The sequence below is a fragment of the Crassostrea angulata genome, chromosome 3, assembly GCF_025612915.1.
Source record: "Crassostrea angulata isolate pt1a10 chromosome 3, ASM2561291v2, whole genome shotgun sequence".
Classification (NCBI taxonomy): Eukaryota; Metazoa; Mollusca; class Bivalvia; order Ostreida; family Ostreidae; genus Magallana; species Magallana angulata.
The window spans coordinates 16,897,073-16,916,986 of NC_069113.1; the positions used below are offsets into that span (position 1 = coordinate 16,897,073).

A 19,914-nucleotide genomic window follows, 5' to 3' on the forward strand; every position below is an offset into this window, starting at 1 on the left:
CCGTCCTTCCGTCTACATTCTAACACAAAACACGACAGAAAATAGTTCAAATCCCCAACACTCATTTCATTTAAACCTGGAATATCTCCTCTCCATACTGTCCATTCATCCCAGGTACGTTTAGCCCAGTTTGTATTCCTCCAAATGTTCTTACTTTCCTGATTTGCGATCAATTGTTTGAAATCATCATTTCCGGATTTTTTAACGGACTGAAAACGTTTTCCGTCTGAAATCTCAGCATTTTCATGTTTAGATAAGAGGTCAAAATCACCGAAGTCTATATCATTAAAATCTCCAAGATTTTCTTCAGTAATTTCATATCTGTTGAGTGCCTGGCTTAAAGACAAATCGTCTAAATCTTCAAAATTGATCAAAAAATGAAAATCGAGATTGCTTACAACGTCCGACATGTTGACGAGCTATCATGAAATGAATCTCTTTATTATTTTTATTTCTTTGAAAGTTTGTCACTCGGTGAAATCTTGACACTCTCAGTGTTTTTTACGTCATCAGATATGCGACAAGTTGTTTACATCATATATGCCTCGTATTATTGGTTATATCGGTTTTTATGGGGCATGGAAATCGAGGGCGCGGATTTCCACGCCCCATAAAAACGATATAATCAATACTACTCGGCTTCTATGATGTAACCCATACTTGTCCGTAGCTGAGCTCATTTTATACATTTTAACAGTTATTAAAAAATGGAATATTGTAGATGTAAGTTTCAGTAGATGTAAGTTTCAATCAAGTAGGAGGGTCATTTTTATTAATGTTTTCTTGTGCTTCTCCGTTGGAAAACATCAACACTTGCTTTTTCCCATCCTTTGTTGTGATAATTAATCTCCTCCCAATTAATGGTGGTGGAACTCTCGTCCAGTATAACAATCCAATCCTACCTTCAACTCCGCAAAACAATAATATTTTATATCATTACATATTTTAAGTTAAAATGAAATGCATATTAGAAAACTTAGAAAATAAGATGTTGTACATGTACATAAAGATTTTTTTTTTGCAAAAACGGATCAGTGGTAGATGAGCCTGGCATCTCGAAGGAGGTATGGGGCAACTGTTGAAGCATTCTTTAGTCTTTTTTCCACGGTATTGCATGTACTTTGGGTAAATTCTGATCTTTTAAAAAGTTGTTCCTTTTCCTCTCTTTAGATGGTATTCTATTTGGAACTTTTGGGGCCCCCCTTTTTTCTTTTTTGTTTCATAAAATCTTTGCTTTACCCGAAGTTTTCTCTTAAAGCCCACCTGAATCATCTGCAAGGATGCATAGAGCTTCATTGTCAGCTTTGATATCTTACGTAATTGAATTGTGTTCAAAAACCTCATGCCTCTTACTTTTGGATGACTGAGTTAAACTTCAATCAGCTTTATTAGAGTTTTGATTGTATAGATCCTTTTCGTTTGGCCAGGTGAGGTGTCATATGACTTAGAAGAGTGTTTATTAGGAGTAGTATTGACAAAAAGTGCCTTGTCCTTACTGTCATTCTCATTGTTGTAAAGTGTAAACATGATATTGACTTTGTGAACTTGTTTACATGCTACACATTTGTGTAATCTGGACAGTTGCAGTGATAATGTGGTAGCAAAAGTCTATACAAGGTCTTTCTCCACATTTACACGTAAGATAACAATGCTCCTCCTTTCAATACAGATGGCAAATTTTAAGCAAATATTGATTACTGAGTATCGCGGGATTCTTTAAAAAACATGTCCTATATTTGCTTATATGTCCATTGGGAATTCGGAGACTTCTTTTATGCCTGTTATGTGTATCTGTGTCCTCTTTCGAAGGCATTTTATATGCCACCCTCTTAAAATGGTTGATGAATTTCTTATTTTTTAATTTCAAAAGAGTTTCCAATAAAACATCAATTCGCCTATTCCTTTTTCTTTCAAAATAAATAGTTTTAGCTGATTATGGAAACATTTTACAACATATTTGTATCAACTTTGCAATAGATTCCTTTCCTGAAGCACTTTGCCAATTTTTCTGCTCTGCTAAAACAATGATCCTCAAAGCATTTCATAAACGCTGGACTAATTACTGCAAATTTGCAACAAAGGAAGACTTTTACAGTAAAAAATAGTCTTGAATTTTGGTCGCCAACAAAGCACACAGAAAACTAAACAGAACTCTCATACTCATTGTTCTTACAATACTGTTTGATGTTGCGAGTCCATGACCTGTATATATGCCATATGCACAAATAATGTTGCAAATCATTTCCAAAAATAGACACTGTTGCAATTCAAGAAGGATTATCTTCATCTTCATCATGACATTCACTTCTGTGTCTGGAGACTTGACATACATTAAGAATAAGGTTATAGCTGCATCATCCTCCTCATGTTAGAAATACAAAATACCAAAGAGTAACCTCTGCGAAACTGGTCGGGAGCCAATAGAGTACTCAACTTAAAACTGAAAACCGCTCCTAAATAAGCACTGTCCGCCATATTTCTCTATCAGCACCGCTTTCCCTACAACTCCTATAAGCCACAGACCTCCTAACAGTTTAAAGTATTTCGCTGTTACAGTAGAAGTTACATCTGTGTGGACGTACATCTTGCCTCGCCGTGTTACTCGGTCGCGATTAAATTTGCAAGTTGTACGCACTTTTCTCAAACCAGGAGAGTACTAACATCAAATTTACTGGTCTATACATTTTTTATCCCCTCGCGCAACTTGTTGCGAAGGGGATATAACATCGCTACCGTGCGTGTGTGTGTATGTATGTATGTGTGTGTGTATGTGTGTGCACTCCATTTCAATTTTCTAGTAAATTAAAATAAAACCTTTCAATAGAATTTCCTCAACCTTTGCACAAATATGCCTCATTGTAAAAGATTAAAACAAATGCAATGTCATATTAATTGGTCAAATTTTTAAGCAAAAAATTAGATAAAATTACACCATTGTAAAGGAGGGGGGGGGGCATACATTATGACAAAATTCGTTTAAAACTAAAAATATTTATCATAGATTGCACACTTCTGTAAAATAACAAATAAAAAATGCATGTGCCTTTCAAACCATTAATACTATAACAAATTATTATTTCATTAAATCAATGTCATAATCAACTTTGTATACGAGTTATCAATCGAAATTCCTGAGTAAGAGTTATCATTGGATGGCACAATGGAATTGCCAATTGTCATTATGCAATTCACATTTGGTGGCATATTTTATTTTTGAGGTGCCATCTTTTTGCTGGTTTTGTATATATTGTATATAATTTTGAACAAAATATTGTTTTTCTGTATTTTAAGGGGATCAGCATATTGATAAGTTATTTAACATTTTGTGTGAACAGTTTTGGGTCTGATCCCCTACTATGTTGTTTATATTTTTCTTTACTTTCGTCATTTTTAATAAATGACATATTTCATCATGCACAAGTGTTGAGTTCATTTATCAGACAGCAAAAACGGAGCTGCGGTGAGGTTGTGCAGCATGAGAAAACATAAAACAACAATTATGTTAATAATTGTATTTATGTGTTGAATGCTATGATTTTATTTGCTGATTTATTGTATTTTTCATGTTTATGTTTGATTAGATAAGTTGCATTTCTTTCCCAGGCCTTGTAGAGGTCGTTGGCCATATTATGTAATTTCCCTGCAGTGGTCCTCGGCAGGGGTACACAGCAGATGGACACCATCCGGGCCTAAATAATGAAAGTCCTTCCAAAACCCCCGATGTCCCCAGAAATAAATTCCACCAAGGCGCTCAGCAAAACGTTTCAAATGTTCATTAGTCTGAACCACAAAGACGTTAAAATTTTGGCATGATGCAAACTGCATTCGGCGAATTAACTGGCCTATTATCACTAATTTTACTCCAACACCATCTCTTAAATACTGTCCAACAGATATAATATCCCTAGCTAATTTCTCACTGTTTGTACTTTTACAGATATCATTTTCACCAATCTGTAAAAACACCACATCAGAAATTGAGTCAAAATGCAGAATCTCCAGACACGCTTGCTTAATCTCAAACCGCCTTTTCCTCTAAATGATACTTTAAACACTTTAGGGTCTAAATTCAGATTGTCTGTTTCTGTCTGCATACAATAATCTCTTAATCTTCTGATGTAAGAATGTCCAATCACGCACGCATTTAAAATACTCATTGTTTACATATTGTACCCCAACCAGAACAAGCAAAAATAATCATGCGATATCGCATACAACAAAAAACTAGAAACTGCGTTTCAAAAACCTACTGTATCAAAACATTACTCGTGCTAACACTCTCATAGATGAAGACAGAATTACCCTACTCTCACTGGTCAGATACTGACCGCATCAAACCACGTGACCGTATCGCTTAATTTGATTGGCTATCAAATTAAATTTGGGGAGAATAACACCATGGAATTTTTAGCAATTACATAATAGGTCACTGGGAGGTTTTTAGACTAGGAATTTGGGCTAAAAATAGACATGGATAGTGACCACTGCAGGGAAATTACATAATATGGCCAACGACCTCTACAAGGCCTGGGAAATAAATGCAACTTATCTAATCAAACATAAACATGAAAAATACAATAAATCAGCAAATAAAATCATAGCATTCAACACATAAATACAATTATTAACATAATTGTTGTTTTGGTCGCCATATTAGTTTTCAATTGATCGCTCCTCTACTGCCACTGGGGTATATATACCGGTTGAGAAAGTTACGGTCGGTTGCTTTCAGACCGAGGCATTCAGGTTTCACGGACTTCTAAATGCATAAACTATACATAGCACTAAAATGTTTGTAATAAAGAGTAAAAGAAACAACAATCAATAAAATACAAAATATATTTATTCTTTGAAAGAATTTTCAAGGTACTCGTATCCGTATTATTTTAGACAGATAGTTTTGCCTTACTTCGCATGCACATCGATAGCTGCAGATCTGTAGCTCTCTGGTTGAAAAAATTCGGATAGACAAACCAGAGAGCTACAGTTCCAAGCGTTGTAAAAACCTCCGATTTACGCCGCCGTTTTTGTGTCGCTCGCTTCGGGAATTATATCCGACTTTAAAAGCATTCAACCGCCTAAAAAATTGGATTTATTAATTAAACATATAGTTTACCCTAACTCTGCTAACTTTGTTTTCCTTTCAATGGTTCACAACGGCCATCCTTCGCCTTGGAATGACTGTTTTAAAAAACTCGCCTTATGACTTTGAATTGATAAGTTTAATCTAATCTATTCAAAAATCGGACGGAAGACCCACTCGTTGCTCGCAACGAGATCGCATCTAGTTATTATTATTCTTCCTCTGACTATTTTGTGGCTTATATCTCAAAAACTATTCAACCGATTTCCACAAAATTTTTAGAACTTGTTTGGTATTATAAACACTCGAGGTTATTAAAATTTGAACGTATGACGTCACTTCCGCTTTCAGAAATTGACGATTTTGTAAATTTTTAAGGGTCATTTTGTCCACGCATCTCCTCCGAAGCTAATCAAGATAGAAGCTTCAAATTTTCAGGGATTGTAGATAAATGTATGTAGATGTATCCTATTGCCTTCACTAATGAAAATTGTGCAAGGCTTTGAAGCTCGCCTGAACCTGAAAATTAGCACCAAATTTTTCCACGAAATTTTTGAACATTTTCTGAAATATCTTTTGATCTATACATAGTTTGTTAAATAATGTAATGCAAAAGATATTTATTTTTGCAAGACCTTTAATGTGATATCAAGGAAAAGGGGCTGGCCCCTCAAATTAGGGGCCAAAAGGGCTCTAAAGTCTTCTTACAATAACCTTTTATTGAACAATAATTTGTTATTAATCATAGAAGCAAAAATGTTCATTGTACAACTGTTTATCTATTCAGATATCAAGAGAAAGGGGCTGGCCCCTAAAATTAGGGGCCAAGAGGGCTCTAAAATCTTCTTACAATAACTCCTTACTGAACAAAAATTTGTTATTAATTAAAGAAGCAAAAATGTTCACTGTACAGCTGTTTATCTTTACATTACCATACCTAAGTCATATATTACGTAATTAGGGGTTTCAAGGGGCCATGAGTTCAAAACTTTGATCATTAATAGAGAGGTTTAGCAAACCAACGTGTACGCGTACGTGTACGTGTAGTACGGAAAATATGTGCATTACGTCATCAGTTTGTGTAATCACGAATTTCTACACGTATGTACCCGAATAAACATACGTGTAAATTGAAAAGTACCCGTAAGGTCGAACTTGTAGCCTCTGTTTCCCTGTTGTCTATTAATTTTAAAAAATATGTTAAATTTTTTTAAGCCTGAATATTCAATGCGAATACTGATATATACCAACATAAATTTTCATTAGCGTTTAATATGTTATTGGAGTTTTATTTCACGCATCTCTTCCTCCAAAACATGCAATGGCTCCGTTATCTTATTAATTTGCGATAAATAAAAATGTGCATATATAATAAATGATGTTTAATAAAATTAACACATGCAGAATTCCTACTTTTCGTTTATAACCAACATGCTCAGCTTAGTAGGAGAGGATATCCATAATAACATTAAAACATTTAAACGTACAAGTACACGTTACAACTGCTAAATGAGCTGTACGGGTAGTTCTAACTTGTAACCTATACGTACAAGTACACGTACACGTTGGTCTGCTAAACCTCTCTAATATCTGAAAAAGGAGAAATATTTTGAAAAGCAATGTAGAACACAAAATGTTAAGAATAATGTTCTTAACAATATGGCAACTAAAAATTTTTTTGTTAGTGGCCCCGATAAGGAGTTAAATGGTCGGCCCATAAAACACAGCTGTTCAGATATCTCGAAAACGTTTAACAATTCGTGAATAAATGTGAAAAAAATATGTTTACATTTTCGAGGCCTTTAAAAGAAAAAAGGGCTGGCCCCTCAAATTAGGGGCTAAAAGGGCTAGTAAGTCTTTTAATTATAACTTTTTTCTAGGCGATAATTTGATATTTTTCATTTAGCAAAAACAAAGAACCTTTTAAGCTTAATCTAACGCTGAAATTCGTTTTAAAATCGGACCATGCACTATAGTGAAATTGGGGTTTAAAATTTAATTTTTTCGGAAATTTTGATTCCGTGTTGTTGGTTTAAAAAATAGCGTGAAGTTAAATGTAAAATTAATTCGTACCAAAAATAATCGTGTCAAGTCGTACATGAACACATCTGGGTTTATTTTGTTAAGGTATTCTTGAAATCGGAGGGGTTTTTGTTAAGTCGTACTTAAAATCATTCGGATTTTGTAAAGTCGTACCAGGAATTATTCGATTTCTTTCTTATTGTTTTAGTTACTCTTGTTAATGGCTTAAGAACTCTGCTTCTTACAGGTACTTCTAGCTTTTCTCTCGACATTAACGGAAGACCCACTCGTTGCTTTGCAACGAGCTTTGCTCTAGTTATTATTATTTTTTTTCTTCCTTTTTTTGTGCACGCGATTTCTCACAAACGGCTCGGCCGATCTCAATCAAATTTTAGGATGTGATAGATAGTGGTCTGAACTTGATTGGAAATTTTTTGTATTGATGACGTCACATCCGTTTTTGAGATATTGAGATTTTTCTAATTTTTATATGGGTATTTTGTCTTCTGTTGTTCTCCGAAACTATAAGAGATATTCAGCTCAAATTTCTACGGTTGGTAAACGAAAGATTGAAGTTTTGCATGATTGTTGTTTTGTATGTTTAGCACTACTGGCGCCAAAGCACGCTATGGCTCGAAAATTGACATTAAAAAAGCGTCGTAAATTTTTGTGCTTTTCTCTCTTTATCTCTTTTCTGGAAAATATTTTGTTAAAACATGTAATGTAAAAAATGTTTATATTTACAAGACCTTTCTGCTGATATCAGGAAAAAGGGGCTGGCCCCTCAAATAAGGGACCTAGAGGGCTCTAAAGTCTTATACCCATAACCCATAATCGAGGGATATTTTGTAATAAATTATATAAGCAAATATGTTTATCTTACAGATATGAAGCCAAGCAGTATAGCGATTTTCTCATATGTTACGTAATTAGGGATTTTTAGGGGTCAGAAGTCCAAAACTTTGACCACCTATATCTCAAAACGGAAAAATATTTTGAAATGCAGTATCAAAGCAAAGATGCTCAAAATGATGTACTCAACACCATGCAACCTAAAAAATTTGGTTCAGCGGCCCCAATAAGGAGATAAGGGACCGGCCCCTAAAACATTCTTTCTCAGATATCTCAAGAATGGTAACGAATTTCCGAACACTTGTTTAACAAAATGTCTTTATAATTAAATGACCTTTCATTTGATACCAAGAAAAAGGGGCTGGCCCCTAATATTAGGGACTTAAAGGGCTCTAAAGTCTTTTTACTATAGTTCTTTACTGAGGGATATTTCGTGATAGATTATAGAAGCAAATATGTTTATCTTACAGTTATGAAGCCAAGCAGTATAACGATTTTCTCATATGTTACGTAATGAGGGATTTTTAGGGGTCAAAAGTCCAAAACATTGACCACCTATATCTCAAAACGGAAAACATATTTTGAAATGCTGTATAAAAGAAAAGATGCTCAAAATGATGTCCTTAACAACATACAGCCTAAAAAATTTGGTTCAGCGGCCCCAATAAGGAGATAAGGGACCGGCCCCTAAAATATTCTTTCTGAGATATCTCAAGAATGGTAACGGATTTCTGAACACTTGTTGAACAAAATGTCTTCATAATCAAATGACCTATCATTTGATACCATCAAAAAGGGGCTGGCCCCTAATATTAGGGACCTAGAGGGCTCTAAAATCTTTTTACTATAGTTCTTTACCGAGGGGTATTTCGTAATAGATTATAGAAGCAAATATGTTTATCTAACAGTTGTGTAGCCTAACAGTATAATGATTTTTCTCATGTGTTACGTAATTAAGGATTTTTAGGGGTCAAAAGTCCAAAAATGTGATTACCTATATCTCAAAAAGAGAAAATATTTTGAAATGCAGTATAAAAGAAAAGATGCTCAAAATAATGTACCTAATAACATGCAACCTTACAATTTTTGTTCAGCGGACCCAATAAGGAGATAAGGTCCGGCCCCTAAAATATTCTTTCTGAGATATCTCAAGAACGGTGACGAATTTCTAAACACTTGTTGAACAAAACTCTTACACCTGAAACAAAATAGTATTAGGCATTTAAAATGAAGATCCTCTTTTCCTGTTTTAAATCATGTATAGCTGTTAAATAGCAAAATCAAGATCAAACATAAATCTCAATTTCTAAAATCAGACGGAAGACCTCCTCGTTGCTCGCAACGAGATCGTGTCTAGTTTTACTCTATATATTCCTATGTTAAACTTCGACCCCCCATAGTGACCCAAACCTACCCCCGGGAGTCATGATTTTCACGACTTTGAATCTACACTACCTGAGGATGCTTCCACTCAAGTTTCACCTTTCCTGGCTGATAAGTTTCTGAGAAGAAGATTTTTAAATATTTACTCTATATATTCATATGTTAAACTTTGACCCCCCATTGTGGCCCCACCCTACCCCCGGGGGTCATGATTTTCACAACTTTGAATCTACACTATCTGAGAATGCATCCACACAAGTTTCAGTTCCCTGGTAGATTAGTTTTTGAGAAGAAGATTTTTAAAGATTTACTCTATATATTCCTATGTTAAACTTCGACGACCCCCCCCCCCCCCTCATTGTGGCTCACCCTACCCTCAGTGGTCATGATTTTCACAACTTTGAATTTACACTACCTAAGGATGCTTCCACACAAGTTTCAGCTTTCCTGGCTGATTAGTCTTGAGAAGATTTTTAAATATTTACTCTATACATTCTTACAGACCCTGAAACGTACTACTACACCACACGCTCGCTAAACGGTTCACACGAAACGCTGAACGGTTTACACGAAACGCTGCACGCTTTGCCCGTAACGCTAAACGATTTACACGAAACGCTGAACGGTTTACACGAAACGATTCTCGCACGAAACGATTTGCTCGCTTTTCACACGCTTTGGACACGCTTTTATCCTGATCGATTCGGGTGCTCTCGGATTTTTACCCTGAATCTGTTTGTAAGAATTAATTTTAAGAAAACACGAAATAATAGAAAATCTGATATTAGAAACATATATTTACATAAGTATTGAATTGATTAATAAAATTAATTTGGTACTTATATTTAAAGCAAAAAAATATTTATTCACAGAATTAGCCAAAAATACTACTTCTATAATATATTTATTGCTCAAGAGAAATATCCATGATTCTTATAAGTGCCGTAAATAATAAAAATTCCAGAGAAAAATGTTACCTTAACACAATTTTCAATACCAAAAATAAAATCTGTATGATTACAAACTGAAATCGGTTTTACAGCATTCGGCGGGATTTGTTTTTTCTTCTCATATTAGTATTTTTTTTTGGTTTCAGAGAATACGATGTAAAAATACTAACAGTAAATAAGCCTGTAATTATTTACATTGATAATTTTGAAAGTTACGTAAAATAAAATTAGTCACATAAGTTAGAAAAATGCTATAAAACAACCGTTTTTTTTTTTATGTCGTATCATTCGCGAAAATAAATGTTCCGTACATAGAATCACAGAAAAAAAATCAATCGATTAAACAATAAAGAAAGTTGTCATTACTATTTCGGATTTTGGAAATAACAAAAAATAAAAATAATTTAAATATTTGTCTCAATATTCGTATACATAACCGGCACCCCGCATAACGGCGTACAATATATCGATCATATAAATCTATTTGAATTAAGTACCATGCATATAGATTCCCATAATATTTAATTGCATGTGTATATTTTAGGAAAATTTCAGTGTGTTAATTACTTGTTGTTTTCTGTTATCAGTATTTAAATAATTAAAATAATTTGTAGAAATATTTTTAATCGGGATTCCGAAGAATTTACTTCCCGCATTTCATAGAAACGAACAGTATATTTTCTTTCTATGTTTACATTTAATTTTGATCAAATTAATGTTAAATAATCTATCATTTAAATTGTGTGCATAAACAATTACTGATTTCGACTACCTTGAAGTCATTAAATTTCTATTGGCTATTGACAAAAGAAGACACGCGTAACCATCCAATGAAAACCAATACACAGAGTTTGATTGACAGGTTCAGCCAGGTGCAAGTCTTACCCGATGTCCGAGGTTATGTGTGCTGGTTATACACAGCCGAATAGTCTCAGTAACTAGTCTTCTTTCAATACGCGTACCTTTCATTTGTTTGTTAAAAATGAATTCAATTTTGTAAAAAGATAAGTATATCATTTCTTATAAATTTTTTTCACGAGAATATCTACAAAGGAGTTTTGCCAATCACAAACAGTTTAAAGTAATGTTTAACACGAGCGCTATATTGAAACAATCTGATGAACGTTTCACTCGGTTCTCGCACGCTTTGCCCGAAACGATTAACACGCTTTGCCCGAAACGCTGCACGCTTTGCCCGAAGCGCTAAACGGTTTACACGAAACGCTTCTCGCACGAAAGTCGCACGCTTTTTTGGTGTAGTAGTACGTTTCAGGGTCTGTATGTAAAACTTCGACCCCCATTGTGGCCCCATCCTACCCCTGGGGGTTATGATTTTCACAACTTTGAATCTACACTACCCGAGGATGCTTCCATGCAAGTTTCAGCTTTGCTGGCTGATTAGTTTCTGAGAAGAAGATTTTTAAAGATTTACTAAATATATTGCTTTGTTAAACTTTGACCCCCCCCCCAATTGTGGCCCCAGCCTACCCCGGGGGTCATGATTTTCACAACTTTGAATTTACACTACTTGAGGATGCTTCCACACAAGTTTCAGCGTTCCTGGCTGTTTCTTTTCTGAGAAGAAGATTTTTAAAGATTTACTTTATATAAAGATTTTACTTCATATGTAAAACTTCGAGCCCCCCCCCCCCCAATTCTGGCCCTACCCTACCCCCGGGGGTCATGATTTTTACAACTTTGAATTTTCACTACCTGAGGATGCTTCCACACAAGTTTCAGCTTTCCTGGTCTTATGGTTCGTGAGAAGATTTTCCTAAAATCCTAATTATCTCCCTTTGCAAAAGGGCGTGGTCCTTTACTTTCACCACTTTGAATTTCCTTAGGCTAAGATGCTTTGTGCCCAGTTTGGTTGAAATTCGCCCAGTGGGTTTTGAGAAGACAGGGTTGTCTCTAAGAATTGAAGTAGCAGGGTGAAAAATTAAAGTAGAAGGGGGGTCTGGCGGTCCTCCCCCAGCGGGGGTTGCAGGGGCAGAGCCCCTGCATCCGGGGGTGCAGGGGGCCGAAGGCCCTCGGCCGAAAATGAATTTCAGAACTTTTAATTATGATTTGGAGGCCTCTGAAGAGGCATAAAACTCATATTCTACAATTCATTTTTAGTCATTTCACTAAATAATTTCAATTATCTCTACATCTCTCATTCATATAAATTCAATTGACATTTATTTAACTTTATACTGACACAATTGTTTATTATTTTTCTTGTAATCTATGAAAATAAAAGATTTTAACAGAATGTTTACAAGTTATTTATTAACTTATTACAGATTTACATCCATGAATGATGATGATTCAGATTGATCACTGACAGTTTTCAATTTTAAAATTCATCTTTATAATCATAATAAGATTCATCATCAAAACCTTCATCAGAATCTGGAGAACTTGTATATTCTTGATGTAGTTTATAAGCTTTCACATAGGCTGAAATTTCTTCCTTCACAATTTCCTTCCGCATGTCTCTATCTGTCTGCACACATGCATCTACAGTCTGTGGTACATTTTTATTGGCTTCATTTGCAAGTCTATTCTGTTCAACATCTTCTTCACCAGTTTGATGAGTTTTTTTTGGGAATCTTCTCCTTTTCTTTGCTGCAATCCATGACTCTACAGCATCTGCAATTACAGATTTGGCCATTTCACTCCCAGCTTCTTCTCCATTGATGGAGATTGCCATCAATGCATTTAATGTTTTGTTTTGTAGTCTTGATCTTAATCTTGCCTTGAGTCTCTTTACACAACTGGCTCCTCTCTATGGCCATGCATTAGATACAGGAACTACTAAAATTGCCTCAGCAATAAAGCTTAACCTTGGATAAAAGTGTGATGCCTCAACAATTTTTGGCAAACACCACTGCAATGAAGTCACCTTGCAAGGTCCATTCGCAGGCTTACATTCTTCTGGAACCTCTGCTTTCATATTCAGCATGTCATACTTCAACTTTCCATACTCTGCAACTATTTCTTCAGTCACACCATTTCTTCCTTTGGGATTCACTAAGATTTTTGGTGAAGTGATCACACAGTACATGGATTTGAGATTTTCCATGGCTTTTAAATCCTGGGGAGTCTTTGCCTGGGACCTTTAGAGGATCAAAAACACTGACAGCACTCAAAACTGGTAGACAATCTCTAAATCTTCTGTCAATATTTTTTATCAATTCATCAATGTAACTGTTCATGTGATTTTCTATCAGCTGAATTTGGTGTTCTGTTGCTTTTATACCTAATTCTGAGAGTCTTTGTCCCTCTTTTAAATCATCCTTCAGCCTTTTTATTGGTGACGTATTTTCTTTAACTGCAATGAGTTTTTCTGTTGTGTATTCCAATGTTGGTCCTAACTTGGAAAAGTCAATAGTTCCAATCTGAAAAGTTTTACGAACTACTGTTAGTAATGGCAAGACTTCAACAAGCATATAAATGATGCCAATAAATTTTACACACTTCAGCTTTTGGTACAAACCAAGGGATGTTGGGTCTTTTTCTTTCAATGTGTTCAATGTTTGGAGAACTGCCTCATATTCAGAGTCAATGGCCTTGACAGAAGAATAAAAAGATAGCCATCTAGTGGTGCATGCTTTTTTCAGTCTTTTAGAGACCCCAGTTTTTTACTCTTGAGTTGTCAATTGTAAATTCTTTATTCTCAACTGTATTTGCAAGAAGGACGCCATCTTCTTTGGGGATTTCTGTAACATGTTCCACAGCTGCATCAACCATGTATGCACGTTTTTAATATAACCAACATTCTGAAGAGTATCTGTGCATGCCAAAGCCAAACGATGGCATATGCAATGCACACTGATAACTTGAGGGTTTTGTTGCAACTCCTGGCTATTGGTACTTTGCGGAACGGAACGGAACGGAACCAGTTAAGAGGCCCCAAAAGGGGAAACAAGATTTCTTTTAAACGTCATTATTTCAATTTAACTTATCGTAAATGGAAGATTGTTTTACAAATTTTGCTGTTTTAATGAATTGTGTATTACATAAAATATGCTACTCATTGCTCTATAAGTCAATACACGCTTCTTTCCCGAGAAACCTAAAGTCACTAGTTGTTTTATGATGTTTGATTGACACTGTAAATATAAAGTTGAGGTTTAAACCAGACTCAATTAATCTGTGTGTGTAACGTCGATAAAATTACTTAAGTAATCTTTCTCCTGAATATATTTCTTCTGATTCCGTTCCGTTCCGCAAAATACCATTACCCGTGTGGATATTGGTATTTAACGGAACGGAACGGAACCGTTTAAAAAATTTTAAATAAAGGAAAACATCATAACAACTACTAGCTGTTTGTTTATTTCTATGTTATTTTGAGATAAATGAAGCAAATCATTTCATCAATTCAAACATCTTGCATATGTGCATATCACTCCTGTATTGTGTACAGCTATAACTTATATTTCATCTATGATACTACATTACTTACACGGATGATATTTCTAGTTTGTTCATCAAGCTAGCAATAACGCAATGTGCATCCCATATTACGTAGAATTCAAAAATATAACGAGCACATTCGCAAGGAAAAAGTTTAATATTCACCACTTACCTTCCGTCTGAACAATTTTCTTCTGGTTCCGTTCCGTTCCGCAAAATACCATTACCCGTGTGGATATTGGTATTTAACGGAACGGAACGGAATCTTTCAAACTTTTTAAATAATGGAAAATATCATAACAACTACTCACCGTTCCTTGAATTTTTTATCATATTCTTTAAAGATGAATGAGTCTATCAATCAAATCAATTCAGTCATCTTGTGTATTTGCTGATTATTGATTTCAGCGTTTGTGTGCGTGTGCTGCATACAACAACAACTCTGTTTTCATTTTTTTTTATCAATTTCATATCATTGTCACGGCAGAACTAACTAGTTGGTTAATTAAGCTAGCAAAAACAATGCTTATATCAAGTAGAATTCATATTATACCAAGATCATTCGCAGCGCAGGGATAATATCGATAAAAATACTTGATAGTCTTATTTGAAATAAATTTGAATGAATGATGATATAACAAATGTTGTTACCATACTTATAAATAATTTTCTTCTGGTTCCGTTCCGTTCCGCAAAATACCATTACCCGTGTGGATATTGGTATTTAACGGAACGGAACGGAACCGTTTAAAAATTTTTGAAATATAAAATATATCATAACAACTACCAGATGTTTGTTTATTTCTATGTTATTTTGAGATAAATGAAGCAAACCAACAAATCATTTCATCAATTCAAACATCTTGCACATGTGCATATCACTCCTGTGTTGTGTACAGCTATAACTTTTATTACATCTATGATACTACATTACTTACACGGATGATATTACTAGTTTGTTCATCAAGATAGCAATAACGCAAGGTGTATCCCATATTACGTAGAATTCTAAAATATAACGAGCACATTCGCAAGGAAAAAGTTTAATATTCATCACTTACCTTCCGTCTGAACAATTTTCTTCTGGTTCCGTTCCGTTCCGCAAAATACCATTACCCGTGTGGATATTGGTATTTAACGGAACGGAACGGAATCTTTCAAACTTTTTAAATAATGGAAAATATCATAACAACTACTCACCGTTCCTTGAATTTTTTATCAGATTCTTTAAAGATGAATGAGTCTATCAATCAATCAATTCAGTCATCTTGTGTATTTGCTGATTATTAATTTTAGCGTTTGTGTGCGTGTGCTGCATACAACAACTCTGTTTTCATTTTTTTTTTATCAATTTCATATCATTGTCACGGCAGAACTAACTAGTTGGTTAATTAAGCTAGCAAAAACACAATGCTTATATCAAGTAGAATTCATATTATACCAAGATCATTCGCAGCGCAGGGATAATATCGATAAAAATACTTGATAGTCTTATTTGAAATAAATTTGAATGGATGATGATATAACAAATGTTGTTACCATACTTATAAATAATTTTCTTCTGGTTCCGTTCCGTTCCGCAAAATACCATTACCCGTGTGGATATTGGTATTTAACGGAACGGAACGGAACCGTTTAAAATTTTGTGAAATATAAAATATATCAGAACAACTACTAGCTGTTTGTTTATTTCTATGTTATTTTGAGATAAATGAAGCAAACCAACAAATCATTTCATCAATTCAAACATCTTGCATATGTGCATATATATCACTCCTGTGTTGTGTACAGCTATAACTTTTATTTCATCTATGATACTACATTACTTACACGGATGATATTACTAGTTTGTTCATCAAGATAGCAATAACGCAATGTGTATCCCATATTACGTAGAATTCAAAAATATAACGAGCACATTCGCAAGGAAAAAGTATAATATTCATCACTTACCTTCCGTCTGAACAATTTTCTTCTGGTTCCGTTCCGTTCCGCAAAATACCATTACCCGTGTGGATATTGGTACATGTATTTAACGGAACGGAACGGAATCTTTCAAACTTTTTATAATATGAAAAATATCATAACAAGCACGGCATTTATTCAATCTATAACGAACATGTATTTGTTAGGAGAGTTTACGGGAGATTTAACGAGTTTGTTTATCAAATTAACAATACACAATGTTTACATCCAGTAGAATTTTATATTACATGTATATCAAACATATTCTGAGGGATAACATTATTTCCAAAAATAATTGATGGGTTTATTTGTGATACATTAAAATAGATATTAATATAAGAATATGGATTCCATACTTATTAAATAATTTTCTCATGATTCTGTTCCGTTCCGCAAAATACCAATACCCGTGTGGATATTGGTATTTAACGGAACGGAACGGAATCTTTTACATTTTTTAAAGCCATCTCAGGGCTTTGTTCGTACGATCAGTTTTATAATAGAGATTAACTGCCACTGATCATGGCTAAATATACATTTACATGCTTTATATGTTAAAAATATGTGCACATTAAATGGATTGCATGTCACTGAATTTTCATATCCATGATACAGCAAGAGACAGATTATCATAATGTTGATTAAATGTGCTTAATCACGTGTCTCTGTATTCCGCTTGTAAGTTTGTGTTACTAATCAGTGCAGTCTAATTGCAACTTCTCGGGCCTTCCCGACAGACTCGGAAAAAACATGAATGCATTAACATTACCGGATGTTAGAATTTTATACAAAATGGAGTTGCTTCCCATTTAAATAAGGATAGACTAAACAGCCTTGTGTGTCGTTTTTCGTGGTATAGTTTAGGATATATCGTTGGCTTTAATGAAGTCTATGTCAGATCTCAACAGATCATAGATTGTGTTGTATTTATATCAAGTTTTATAAAAATGGATGTTACCATGTACGCCTATCTAATACTTTCAATTGTGTCAATTTCAACTGTTACCCTCCAAAACAGGACTATTTATTTTTTTATACTGAATGTTTTGATTTTAGAGAACATTTTACTGCTTCTACATAGAAATGACGAGAATTATACAGCAAACCGTACGCGTATGTAACAATTTGTGTGTTACCCGTTGCCAAGGGAGTTGCTTATGCTGAGGGTAATATAACGGATTATCAACTGCGTCTAAACCAATCAGATTTCAGTATTTTTTTTTATTCGAACTTTAATGTACAAGTTATTCACATCATCTTATATATTTAGTTTTACAGTGCATACACATCATATATTCACTTCATTTGAGATTTAGAATATAAGTATAATATAGACACAGTCACATACCGAAGATAAAAAAGCACATGTACAGACAAGTGTATACACCGACAGACAGACGTATATATGCACAAACAATCTCGAAAACTTGCTTTCAGAAATTAACTTAGAATTATAATAAAACAAAATATTCGGAAATGTATTTATTAGCCAATAAATCTCTCATCGACGGTAGAAACTAAAATATACATATAAAGACAAATGAATTCAAAGCACAAATCACACACCAACGCTAGATCAACATACAGACTTGCATCACAACGACAACTGATTACCCTTATGGCACGTCATACTATTTATATAATAGTGTTGTGTTGTGCATGTACTATGCCTAAATAGTAGTCAGGGTTTGATACATAGGCTCGTGCACTATGTATCAAACCCTGACTACTATTTAGGCATAGTACATGCACAACACAACACTATTATATAATTATAGTCTGTCCCAAGATATTTTTGCCGCATATTTTCTTTTATAAATACCTCTTGGTTCAGACGATGTTCATTCAATAGTATGAAAAAATCCCAAGATTTCCCCTTTGAAACGCCCCCTCTAGCTTGTCGGGTATCAGTACACGACTAAAAATAAAAAGTCTACAAGGTGTTTCCATTGCCAAGGAGATGAAGACGCCCAAATGATAACGTTGAAAAATTGCGTGAGGTGTCCCGAGTATTTCCGAGTGGAGAAAAGATGTCAACATTCCCCATTATAAATCTCCGTAGGAAATCTGTTTTCGTTCCTGTGAATTTTTACGAGGGAAAAATGATAATGTGTGAATGAAGTTATCTTGGGAATTTTCCCTTTCATCGATTTTAATTGCACTTCAGTCACAGGTATGTGTATTTTTATTAAAAATCGTTCAAATATGCAGCATAAATATCTTGGGACAGACTATAGGTTAGTTACTGACTCACTACGCCTCGCAATGTATGAGATGAATCAACCCAATATATTTCCGAAGTGAGTCAGTAACTAACCTAATAAGTGTTTTGTTTTCCCAAGGACTATCAAGCGACATGTTTATTCACAAATAGCGATGATCTACGCAAAGCCATATACAAGATGTCTAACATCTCGTGCAATTTAACTCATTTAAACTCTTCAAAATTTTCAATCTCACCTTTCAAATACTCTTTAAAAATCTTTGCTTCACCCATGTTTACTTACAATGTTTTGTTCCTATTCAATTTTAAATGTTTTCTCCCTTTCCTCTGCAGAGATTTGATCAAATATCGACGCTGCCATTTTGTTCTCCTCCAGACAAAACAATGTGACGTCAACATTTTAACATTTTACAACCTATATATCGTCAGAAATCGTTCGAGAAACGGAAGAACTTGTTTAAAACATAGCTTGAAATGAGGACCCCCTATAAATCCAAAATGGCGAGTGTCGTCCCTTTACTTTTTTTAATGTACATTGAATACACTTTTTTAACATGATTGAAACGGGGGGTTTCGGTGAATTTATTTATTGCAATACACAGAAATACACATAAGATTACCAATTTTAATAAATTTTTTCTTCGGGAACAAATAATTAGGAAATTCACTATCCAACATCCAAGCCCCTGTGATTAAAGTATTCTCGTGCAAAATATGACATAAAGTAAGCATTAAAGATTTTAATTGACAGATAACTGCAATGCGATAAGAATCTGTAATAAACAAAATACAAATAAAAATGACAGGTATTGGTTTCCATAGAAAAACAATTATATGATTTCTTTCGTTTGAGGGACGAATTAGACAGAAATCAATTTCTACTTGGTATAATAATGAATTAATTATCCGGATATATAAGGTTTTCATTCGAATACCTGTTTGTGTCACCTGGTTCTTAAGAACCGGTTTATTAGCAAGGCTATATAAAGAATTACTCAGGTGTTAAATACCAGTTTAGGACGACACGTACA

General features: G+C 34.4%; 1 pseudogene; it reads right to left on the reverse strand.

The window, feature by feature from the left end:
• Nucleotides 1-772: 772 nt before the first annotated feature.
• Nucleotides 773-14,025, reverse strand: LOC128175764 (uncharacterized; annotated as a pseudogene).
• Between the last annotated feature and the right edge of the window lie 5,889 nt (nucleotides 14,026-19,914).